Raw genomic sequence first — 13,439 nt, 5'->3', positions numbered from 1 at the left:
ATGAGTATGTATACATATTTTGAACAGAAGTAGTAGCTCGTGCATCAGAATGAATGTCAAAATTCTTATCTTTCTTAGAGTGGTTCAATAAATACAAAATATATTCTTTATATATATATATATATATATATATATATATATATATATATATATATATATATATATATATATATATATATATTAAGATGAATATCATTTAGCAGATAACCGAATTTATGGCCAAATGTATGTGTATGTGAATGTGCATAAATTCATTAAAAAAATATGAACAGACACGTAAATACAAGCGCGAATTATTAAAATAACTGAAAATAACAAATTAAACCGAAACACCGCATGCCTCACGCAAAACAACAGGAAATTAATACAAAAAATAGCAAAACTCCAGTAACTCAGAATAAAAAAAAAAATGTTAACCTGACATCCCGGATGAAATTACATTCAACATTCAGAGTTCAAACAGAAGTGAGAGTAAGGTTACCGGGATTAAAAGAGTCACTTTTAGTATTAATTCTCCAGGATATTCGTTACATTTTCCGTATTAAATTTGTTGTGAAACCACCATGAAATTCTCTATGTAATATCTGTCCATATGATATCGTATCCTTTTTTTTTTTCTTTTTAGTTTTCTGTGAAAGAAAATTATTGTGCCGGCTTTGTGGGATCCGTCCGCACTTTTTTCTGTCAGCACTTTTTCTGTTCGCAGTTTTTCTGTCCGCCCTCATATCTTAAAAACTACTAAAGCTACTTTTTTCTGTCCGCACTTTTTCCGTCCGCCATCAGATCTCAAAAACTACTGAGGCTAGAGGGCTGCAAATTGGTATGTTGCTCACCCACCCTCCAATCATCAAACATGCCAAATTTCAGCCCTCTAGCCTCAGTAGTTTATATTTTATTTAAGGTTAAAGTTAGCCATAATCGTGCTTCTGGCAGCAATGTAGGACAGGCCACCACCGTGCCGTGGTTAAAGTTCCATGGGCCGCGGCTCATACAGCATTATAAGCTGTACAGAGCACAGAAAACTCGATTGCGCCGAAGAAACTTTGGTTACTTGTTCTTTATATAATTCAATTTGACTTCCCCTCTCACAGTGTTATTACCTCTCACTTAGTTTGCTTTTTTGTTCGCCTTAACATTTTTCCAAAGTTCGCTTGTGCCCTTCATCATAATCAAGTTAATTCCATAAATTATTTCCCCGTCAGTGAAAGTTACTCCATGTAAAGAAAATCAAGTAAATAAATCGCATTTCAATTGAGCCATGGGATTACTGTGGATTTACAAAATCTACTTTCTGAACATTTATATGATATCTCTTCGTTGATTCTTTCACAGGATTATTTTCCATAATCCGTGCATATTCCAGTGAGCCACTTCTAATCCTTCGCTTGATGTCATGGATTCGGCGGATCGTCTTTCTGGGCGGATTATTCATTGTTTTGTTGAAAAGTGATTTTTCTCAGGCATTTATTTCTTAAGGAAATTTTAGTATGACAGGTTTCGTTCCTTTAAAAATATGTTTTCTATGTAATGGTTTTTCGACTTCTGTAAAAGAAAACTACTGAGATGGCTACAGTATTTGTCTGTCCGTCCGCACTTTTCCTGTCCGGCCACAGATCTTAAAAACTACTGGGCTGAAGGCTGCAGATTGATATGTTGATCTCATCCATCCTCAATCATCAAACTTACCAAATTACAGCCCTCTGGCCTCCAGTGATTTCTATTTACTTGGGGTTAAAGATTAGCCATGATCGTGCGTCTGGCAACGCTGGGACGAACCACCACCGGGCCGTGGGTTAAGAAAGTTTCATGGGCTGCGGCTCATGCGGTATTATACGCTGTACAGATAACTCGATTGTGGCGCATTTTTTACCTGTTTCTTTTTGGATTGTTGTTGTAAATATTTGCAAACACCTGAATTTTCCATCTGTTAACAAAGATAAGAAATAAACAACACAGAACATGTAATGTCCTTTCAAAAACATCCAGATTTCTAAAGAAACTCTTAAACTCTGTATCCTACCCTATTGGAGGCGTTGATTATCCTTCGTCGAATCCTCAAGAGTGAGGGGGGGAGGGGACTCTTTCACTGAAAGCCACCTCATTGGGCTTTCAAATATTCAGCCAGTAGTGAGTCCAAACCGCTGTATGTCGTTGGTCGGAAGAAATATATTCATCGCTGAGGAATCCTCTTCATGAATAGATTTGCACGTGTCTCCTGGAGGAGTTCGTAGGATTCCGGAGAATTCAGAGATGATTTGTTGATTTAAGAGACACGAGGATTTAGGTCACGGCTTGACCTCGTCTGTCTGTCCTTGAGGTCGAGATGAGAGCATTGAATTACGAATTGCAGTGCGTTTCTGTTCTGTTTGTTCAATGACTTGCTGTTTCCGAGAAAGGATTGCATTACGAAAGTCAGTATAATCATGTACAAAATGAAACTAATTACCTTTCCGCTACTAGCATAACTCTAACCTACATAATGATAATTGTAATGGTAATAAGTGTCCATAATTCATAAACTATAAGATATATTTTTCCCTAAGCATACACAGCGAACATTTTGTTAACCCTCAGTATTTAGTTTTCATGAAAGCTCCATTATATTAAAAAAAAATATATCATGTCGCTTCCCTGAAGCCTCCTAGTTAGACATCAACGTATAATGACCACAATCATCATTATTTAATAGTTTGAGACTCCTCCTCCACCCCCACCCACGGTAGGTTTTGATAATGCACGTTCCCGGAACGATTTGTTTCATTTATTCGTCCTTCTTTTGTTTGTCGCTTCGCTTGAGAAAACCTTTCGAGAATGTCGTGTTATATTCTCTCACTTAATTCCCCGATTGAATAGAACAGCTTCTGCCCCTTTTATTACGTGGCAGAATACCCACACACACACACACACACACACACACACCACAAACACACATATATATATGTACATATATACATATATGTATGCATGTATATACACACATATATATATTACATATATATGTATATATAACATATATATATATACATACATATATATATATATATATATATATATATATAATATATATATATATATATATATATATATATATATATATATATATATATACACAAACAGTTATTTATATACACACCAACACAAAGTTTTAGTATGTAAATGACATCTAAAGTTTTAGTTAAGATACACAGATACTCTCTCTTCTGCTCTCTCTCTCTCTCTCTCTCTCTCTCTCTCTCTCCGAAAAGAATAATGGAACAACTGGCAGAAAATTAATTGCTTAGATAAATCCATAACAGGAAATCGACAAGGGAAAAAACCTTGGCGTATATTTTTCTCTATCTCTCTCCTTTATAATTGTATGTTGAATAATGAGACCGAGGGAAGAAGGAAAGAGAGAAGAAGAAGAACAAAGAAGAAGGAGAACAAAAGATATATTTCGTCGTTGTCATCTAGGGATTTCTTTTCACATTGTTTTCACATCTTCATTAAAGTAAAAAGATGTCTTCGGAGACAGGAGGGCAGAGGTTTTTAAAATGTATTTTTCGAGGGTTCTCAACAGCACAAGAAGATTGAATGGGTCAAAAAGTGTGGATAATAAAATGATCCTCACTTCATGTCGATTCGTACAGAGTGTATGTATAAGCAGATATGATTATATAAAATGTATATATATGTAATATGTATGTATGTATATGTATGTTCATATATATATATATATATATATATATATATATATATATATATATATATATATATATATATATATATATATATATATATAATATATATATATATATATATACATATATAAATATCTCTCATCTCTCTCTCTCTAAATGTATTTTTGGGGTTCTCATATATATACATGAAGATTGAATATATATATAAGTGTGGATATCTTAAATGAAACTCCTAAATTTCATCTTCGATTCATTAATCTTGTTGTGTCAAGAACCTGACAGAAATGAGTTTCAGTATATAATAAATCAATCAATCATGTCCATTCCAACAATGTTTATATGTAGGAAGAATTAAATATATTTTACGGGAATGTTAATAACAATTTCATCTTACATATGCGTTTTATTATTGCTATTATTATTCCAAATATGTAAATATTATTGAGGAACTCTTAATTAAAAACGTCATTACATAAATAAAAGCTGTTTCTAAAGAAAAGAATGGATACGTATGAAAATGAAAGGCAGTGATAATAATAAAAAAAAATTTAGAAAATACATAGAGGCAAATCAAGACAGGGAAAATATACATAATAAATATCTCTAACGTCTCTCTAAACACAAGCCACCTCTCTCTCTCTAGTTCTGGTAGCATTGTCTCTGATTCTATAATAGAGTAATTATATGTCAGGTTAAATTGCGACTATCACTTCTTTCTATATATAAAATAAATAATATATCTTATATGAAACTCCTTTTTTTTTTTTTTTTTTTTTGGCCAGAGATGAAATGCTCTACAAAGTATGATCCACTGATTCAATTTCAGTAACAATTTCTCAATCATATCCATTCCATCGCGATCAGGCAAGAATTAAATCCCTTTTACCAGTCGAATGTTATCACAACATTCATATACACTTTACCGTTTATTATATATATATATATATATATATATATATATATATATATATAAATTATAAGTATACATATGTATATATACATATCTATAGTTATACATTAGCCAATAGTTTAATAGTCTTTTATTGTTAAAAGTTTGGTGTATCCCAGTCAATTTATTTCCAGACAGACAGTTAATGCTTTCATGTACTTAAATAAAGGCATGTTGTCTATTTCTTAATAAATTCATGTAAAACCTTCCACAACAACATCGTCCATCCAGCGAAACTAATTTGCAATTACTCTCCTCTAAGATCCGCCCTGTTGTGTCGTCGAAGGTGTCTAGTCTCAATGCAAACTGAAGCATCCGATGTCTCTCGTAATTAATACTGTCCAAGAAACATCTGTGTGCTTCAGACGATGCTGCCATCGACGCTGGCCTCCTTTGAATCTTGCTGCAAGTTCATCTTTAAACAGTAACGGATCTGTGCGCGGTTACCGGTCACCTGAACGGGGCCATTAAGAGGCAAGCAATTCCCTTGTTTGTGTATTTAGTATCCAGCCAAATAGGGATTACTTGGTTTGTAATGGGTTTCTCTGAATTCGCTTTGTTTTGCTTGGTGGTTTGTTTAGTTGAGATCGGCACGTTCTTGGATTTTCGGGTTTGTGGTACGTTCGAACGCAAACTGCTTCTGAAAGTGAATGCCAGCATGATCTGGAAAGTGGAACTAGGATTTTGTGAGTGGAAACTTTCGAACGTAACTTCCGTGCAATGAATAACAAACGCTTTAACGACAAGTGAAAAATGGAGTTGTGTTCCCTTAGGGTTTTACGAAACTTCACCAACACTGCGTGATAATTGCGACTGCAAAACTACCATCTCTCTTGCTTTGCGGATTTACACCAATATTTCGTAAAAATTTTGTTACTTTCATATGGTAGATTAGTTTGGCTGTCCAACCGAACCGCCAAGTGTCGTATTTTTATCATATATTCAGGAGATTTGTGTCATAGGAAATAATGTAACGTTTTGATTCATGGACAATTATATCACCAACTAGATGATTTCCAACATATGAAGGACTTTATAGTAATTAGCATGGTAGAAATATTATACTGATAAAATAATAATAATAAAAACAATGATTATAGTTTGCCAGTTCACCCATTCTTGATATATATATATATATATATATATATATATATATATATATATATATATATATATATATATATATATATATATATATATATATATATATATATATATAAACAGCAACTAACAAAACATCGCATTCTTCAACATTCCAAGCAGAAATTATAAAATATTTTAATTGCAAGCTGTCGTTTAAAATAGACTCGGGTGATTACACTCGCCACAAAAAAATGAAATAGTAAACGAAGAAACGAATTAAATATGAAATATCGGCGTTAGAAGCGGTACTCTGTCAAAAATAATTTACCTACCGAACGAAGGACTGAACAGGACGGAAACTAATTATAGTAAATCTTTTTTTAATTAAACTTTCTCTTCCCCCAGATTTATTATCTACGCGGAGATGATGATGTGCGGCGGAATTATTTCATTAAAGGACTCGGGAAAGGGAATTAATTTTGTTACCTGGGTGGCTTTTATTTTAAAATGAGTGAATTTTGGGTGTATATATATGTATATATATAAATATATATATATATATATATATATATATATATATATAGATATATGTATGTACATATGTATATGTTTATATATACAAATATATATATATATATATATATATATATATATATATATATATATATATAGATATATAATATATATATATATATATATATATATATATATATATATATATATAATATACTCTACATATATATATCGTATATATATGTACATATACATATCATATAAATATATATTATATATACATATGTATCTGTATATATACATACATGCATACATACATACATACATACATTTGTTTTAAACTTAAGTCCTTCTCGCCAGCAATTCACATCACTACATCCAACCGAAGAACTTCATCACTCATAAATAAAATCATAAAACAATGATTGTAGTGAAAAGAGTAAAAAAAAAAAATAAGAACAACGACAACAACAACACGAACTCCTCTCACGTAGGAAAGGAAAGGAGGAAGGAAGGATGAAAAGAAAATTTAAATTTTATGAAGAGGGAAGAAATTGGCTGTCGAACGCGTACTGTTCCCGTACCGTTTAGGATTCGGATACGATGACTCAGCTGTTCCGGGTACGTGGGGATTGATGGAGCGTAAATCGTTGCCTCTGGCTACCTTATTTATTTATCTATTTATGTATGTATATTATCTTTTTATCCGTTCACTTATTTCTTTATTAGATAATGTTACTGGTTTCTTTAATCATTAAGTTTTCGTTTATTTATGAATTAATTTCGCGTTTAATTTATAATGTATTCATTAATGTATTCATGCAATTAATGATTATTTATGCGTCTTTATGTGCTGATGTTCCATCAAGAATATATTCTCTGATTTGTTACTATCGAACAATATTATTTATACACCTTATTTATTTATTTATTTGTTTAACTAATTAATTTATTAATTCATTTATTATTTTTGATAAGGGATGGTAATGGTTACTGTAATCATTTAATTATTTTTCATTTATTTAAACATTCATCTATTTCTTTTAATGGATTCTTGCCCTTAATAATTAAGGTACTGAAAGTTTTCCCCTCTTTTTGTGCGTTTTTTTGTGTGTGATAATTTATCATCAGTTATGTGTTATTTGAGTTATGTATACACACATACACACACATATATATACGATATATATGTGTATGTTTAATATATATATATATGAATATATGGAACGTGATATATATAAATGAACAAAATCCACGAAGGAAAGAAGAAACTATGTATATATATCAGAGCATCTTGTCCTTTAGCAGCAGCATTCCATTGTTCCCCTTTCCATCATGGATTTGTCTTTATATATATATATATATATATATATATATAATATATATATATGTATATGTATATATATATGTGTATATATATATATGTGTGTGTGTGTATGTATATATGTGAGAGAGAGAGAGAGAGAGAGAGAGAGAGACAGAGAGACGTATTATTTTTCTCTTCCAAATATGTTCGCTTTATGCAGACATATTTATGAGAGCATAAAGCATAATAATAAGAATATCGATGTGTTTAGACAAAAAAGTTTTATATTTCCATTTGATGATGACCCAAGCGCTATATTTATTCACGTGAATAAACATACACGTAAAAATATTTTTCAAAAAGGGGGAAAACAAATAAAACATTATTATTACAAAAGAACAACAAAATTAGGTCACGCCAAATTCTCCCCGGTCGAATATCAAAGGTGATGAACATTAACAAGCCGCTGTTGAAATTAACAATGAACATTAAACATTACACCTGCTCGTTCATTAACATCAACTAGGACATGAGTTTTCGTTTTCTGAAACGAAAACTGTTATGCACCAACTTTGTCTGTCCGTGCGCACTTTTTCTGTCACTTTTCTGTCCGCCCTCTGATCTTAAAACTACTGAGGCTAGAGGTTGCATAAATTGGTATGTTGATCATCATCCTCAGTCATCAAACATATCAGAATTGCAGCCGTGTAGCCTCTGTAGTTTGATTTTATTAAGGTTAAATTAGCCATAATCGTGCTTCTGGCAACGCTGATACAAGGATAAGGCCACCACCTGGCCGTGGTTAAAGCTTCATGAGCCGCGGCTCATTTGGCGATATAACGAGACCACCGAAGATAGATTGTTTTCGGTGGCCTTGATTATACGCTGTACAGAAAACTCGATGCGCTTGCGCAATTTTTTTTTTTAACAAGGCTTTACAGTATTGAGGAAAGACTAAAGGTTTTGTTAAAATATTAAAGATTGTTGTGGGTATTTGCAATAGTTTTAGTAGGAAACGGTGCTCGCTGTTCTTCAATATGTTAGACGAGAAAGGATAAGATGAAGTAATATTTTTGAACGGTGTATTAAAGACACTCAAAAATCTCAAAAAAGTAGTCCTTATCAAATTTTTTGGCTTTAAAGATCTTATGAATGCATGTATATGTATGTGTTTATATATATATATATATGATTTATCATATAATGTATATATATATATGTTTATATATATATATATATATATATATATATATATGTATATATATATATATATATATATATATATATATATATATATATATATATATATAATTTATATATGTATACACACATATATATACACATATATGTGTGTGTGTGTAAGTATGTGTGTGTGTGTGTGTATTTGCGGATAGTGAGATTGACAGCCATTCAATATTTTTTTGATATTTCAAAGGAAAGACGGCTTTTAATGGAAAAAGCCAAACATGCCAAATAATATTTTTCCCACATCACCTCACATAAGTTCTATTTCACTGAACCACTTAGAGAGAAATGAATAATTAAATATTATAGTAAGAATTTCCATCACACATACAATTCCAATTAAACATGCGAACAAGTCGAGAAATTTCACACATTGTCTCGTTAATGAAAGTTTCATTTAGTGTTGACTAATTGAAGTCAATAAATAATACCAGTAATTTATCAACACCATCATATTATTTATTCCACGGGCAACAGGAAGGGAGGGGCATTCCAGATAACATCTTTTCCTCAGCATTTTTAACTCATTAGCTTAAAGAATCAATTCTATGATGGACGTCAAAATTAAAATCATCCAAGATTCTTCTTACTCCCCTGGCTACGTAAAAGACAAATATAAAAATAAGTTTAATTTTTCCATTGCAATTCCTATCCCACTGGCTAAGTAAACTGAAAAACCTCAAGAAGACAGAAATTTTTAGACATTAGTGCAGTGTGGCATTCAAGTGTATAGAATTAAATAAATAATAAAATTCATTGTCAAAGAAAAATATAATTATATAGTAGATTCCATTGGCTACTGCAACTTCTGTAAATCTAGTAGTGGCCAGCTGAAAGCTTATTGTCTATATATATATATATATATATATATATATATATATATATATATATATATATATATATATATATATATATATATATATATATATATATATACTCTATATATATATATATATTATACCTTTACATAGCACGGGTCCGTTTTGGTTTGCTCTGCAAAGGAAATATTCAAGAAAATAAATAGAATCATTGAAATACGCTTCCTGTTCAATTGCCTACTAAAAGAATGGGGAAAAACTTTAAAACCACAGATGACATCCTTTCCTGTCAGAGTCCCCGCTACAACGCCCTGCCTGGAAGGAAAAATTCAAGAACACCGATAACACGTTTTCAATCACGGTTTCTGTTCCAGCGACCAGCCGACAAAGAAGCTGGGAAAGAGGCAGAGGGCGAATCTGCAAATAAATATCAGAGGGGAAAGAAAAGCCCAGAGGACTGGAGATAGGATTCCCGGACATGAAAATCCGAGAATCGCAACGACATTCATTCCCCGAAGATTCGCTGAAATTCAAGGCGCAGGAAGACGGCCTGGAAAAACAAAAGACTCGCGTTGCGCGACGAATAAATTTCGCTTTTTATAATTTTTTTTTTTTTGCTATTAATAGATTTTGCTTTTAATAAATTTTTGCTTTGAATAAAATTTTGATTTTAATACATTTTTTTCTCTGAATAAATTTCGCTTTTGATAAATTTCGATTTTAATAAATTTTGCTTTTGATAAAATTTTTCTTTTAAATTTCGTTTTTGATAAATTTCACTTTTAATAAATTTTCCTCTGAATAAATTTCGCTTTTAATAAAGTTTTGCTTTGAATAAATTTAGCTTTTAATAAATTTCGCGTTCAATAAATTTTGCTTTTAATAAATTTCGCTCTGATTAAATTTCGTTTTTAATAAATTTTGCTTTTGATAAATTTCGATTTTAATAAATTTTGCTTTTAATAAATTTCGCTTTTGATATATTTCACCTTTGATAAATTTCACTTTTAATAAATTTCGATTTCAATAAATTTCCCTTTTAATAAATTTTGCTTTTAATAAAATTTAGCTTTGCAGTCCGTACTCGGTCGACAATCCGTTTAGGTTTTCTGATCTGTACTGATGTCTGGCGATGCAAGTGTTCATTTCTCTGCCATCATTCCTTCCATAAATTTTTCTCCTTGTTCTTGAGGTATACTCTGAGCTTGAAGCATCTATTTCAAGTGTAGGAGGGGACAAGCAATTTCTTTCTTTCCTCTGAAATGTACAGCTTTTTTGGATGTCAGTCTTTTTATATTTGTTAACTTGAATAATTTTCTTTTTTCAGGGAAGGGGACAAGAGATATATTTTTACTTTGTCTTTTAGTTCTCCTGCATTGTACAGTTTTATTTGAATGTCAGATTTTAGCTGGTTGTTAACGTAAATCATTTTCTTTTTTTTTTTTTTTCAAGTGACAAGGGGAACAAGAAATTTCCTCAGTTCTCCTGCTTTGTAGAGCTGTTTTTTAAGTACATTTTTAACTGTTTATTAACTTAATTTTCATTTTTCAAGTGAAAGAGAGACCAGAAGCATTTTTTTTTTAGTTTTATTACTCGCACGGCCTTTTTTCATGTCAATATTTTACTTGTTTGTTAACTAATTTTCTTTTTTCTAAGAAAGGGGGAAAATTTTTTTTTTTAGTTTTTCTGAATTGTACAGCTGTATTCGAATATCAGCTTTTAGCTGTTTGTTAACTTAAATAACTAAATTAAATAATATTCTTTTTTCAAGTGAATTGGGACAACAACCTTTTTTAGTTTTTTACTTGGACAGTAGTTTTTTATGTCAATATTTTAGCTGTATGTGAACTTAATTTTCTTTGTGCAAGTGAAAGGGGAATAAGAAATATCTTTAATTTTTCTAACTTTAAAGTTAGCTGTTTGTTAAATTAGATAATTTTCTCTACCTCGCCAAACATTTCTATTTTAAATGACCCTCGTCGTTAAAATCTAAATCCTCAGAATTCCCTTAAGTGCGACTTCCTCCAATTGCCTGATAATCATTAATTAACCCAACCAGGCCTTTCTCAGTCTGAAATATTAACATATTTCACAAGAAATTCTTGGTATGCGGTTACCTGCTCATTACCTATGATTAGTTAATGAGGCAAGGGGAATTCAGGCCTTAGTAATGCGTCTCCCACCTGTGTTTGGTTATTCTTGGAAGTCATGGGGCCCCCACATTGCTAGGTTGAATTACCTACAATGTAGCTTAATGTAGCTTAATGAGGTATCCTCTGCCCAGAGCAGTTTTTCTGTGGGTGGTGTAGGATGTGATGAAGAGTGAAGGATTCTATCTATCTGTCTATCTATCTATCTATCTATCTGTTTATCTATCTATCTATCTATCTATCTATCTATCTATCTATCTATCTATCTATCTATCTATATATATATATATATATATATATATATATATATATATATATATATATATATATGTATATATATATATATATATATATATATATATATATATATATATATATATATATATGAATTAAAAGTCTTATTGCATTCAAGACATACATATTGGATATACATATATAAATATATATATATATATATATATATATATATATATATATATATATATATATATATATATATATATATATATTTGTCTGTGTATATATATGTACGTGTGCATGTGTGTGTGCGCGTGCTGAACGCTGTGAACAGACAGCTAAACAGATAGAGTGTCATATCATCCGAGCCACTGGTTCTCCATAAAGACAATAATTGCCGGTAATTGAAGCGATTCCAACAACGATTGCTTTGAAGTTTGTGCTTTCTATTTTTCACAGTGTTGTCCTTATATCTCGCGTCGTGACGTCAGAGAAGAGTTGCAAAACCCCAAGCAGACGGGTAAATTGAATTACCTTACATAAAGGTGTCTCCCCATTCGGTAGTGCAACGCTGTTTGCAATGTTGCTAAAATTACGCAATCGAGTTCATTGCATGTGTGAGAATAGAAGGAATGATTAATAGGTTTTAATTCACAGTTCTGGCTGACTGAAAGGACAGATAATTGAAGTGTTATCTTAATTGCTCTCTCTCTCTCTCTCTCTCTCTCTCTCTCTCTCTCTCTCTCTCTCTCTCTCTCTCTCTCTCTCTCTAAAAGGATATGACACAACAACAGAGAGTTTAATTCCCTCTCTCTCTCTCTCTCTCTCTCTCTCTCTCTCTAAAAAGATATGGCACAGTAACAGAGAGTTTAAGTTTTTCCTCTCTCTCTCTCTAATACGATATAACACAATCAAATGTATTAGTTTTCAAGCTAATCATCAGAATATATTTCCTAAAGAAGAGCACCAACAGGAAGTTTATCTCTCTCTCTCTCTCTCTCTCTAAAAAGATATGACATAATCAAATGTATTATTTTTCAAGTGAATCATCAGTGTTTATATTTCCTAAAACTAGAACACCAACAGGAAAAGAGTTTAGAGTCTCTCTCTCTCTCTCTCTCTCTCTCTCTCTCTCTCTCTCTCTCTCTCTCTCTCTCTCTCTCTCTCTCTCTCTCTGAAAAGATATGACACAATCAAATGTACTAGATTTCAAGTGAATCTTCAGAATATATTTCTTGAAGTATAACACCAACAGGAAGTTTATCTCTCTCTCTCTCTCTCTCTCTCTCTCTCTCTCTCTCTCTCTCTAAAAAGATATGACACAATCAAATGTATATATTAGTTTTCAAGTGAATCTTCAGATTATATTTCTTGAAGTAGAACACCGCCAGGAGGTTTCTCTCTCTCTCTCTCTCTCTCTCTCTCTCTCTCTCTCTCTCTAAAAAGATGTGACACAAT

This window comes from Macrobrachium rosenbergii, chromosome 9, assembly GCF_040412425.1.
Source record: "Macrobrachium rosenbergii isolate ZJJX-2024 chromosome 9, ASM4041242v1, whole genome shotgun sequence".
Classification (NCBI taxonomy): domain Eukaryota; kingdom Metazoa; phylum Arthropoda; class Malacostraca; order Decapoda; family Palaemonidae; genus Macrobrachium; species Macrobrachium rosenbergii.
The sequence above is the reverse complement of the archived record's forward strand: the minus strand, read 5'-3'. Positions refer to the sequence as shown.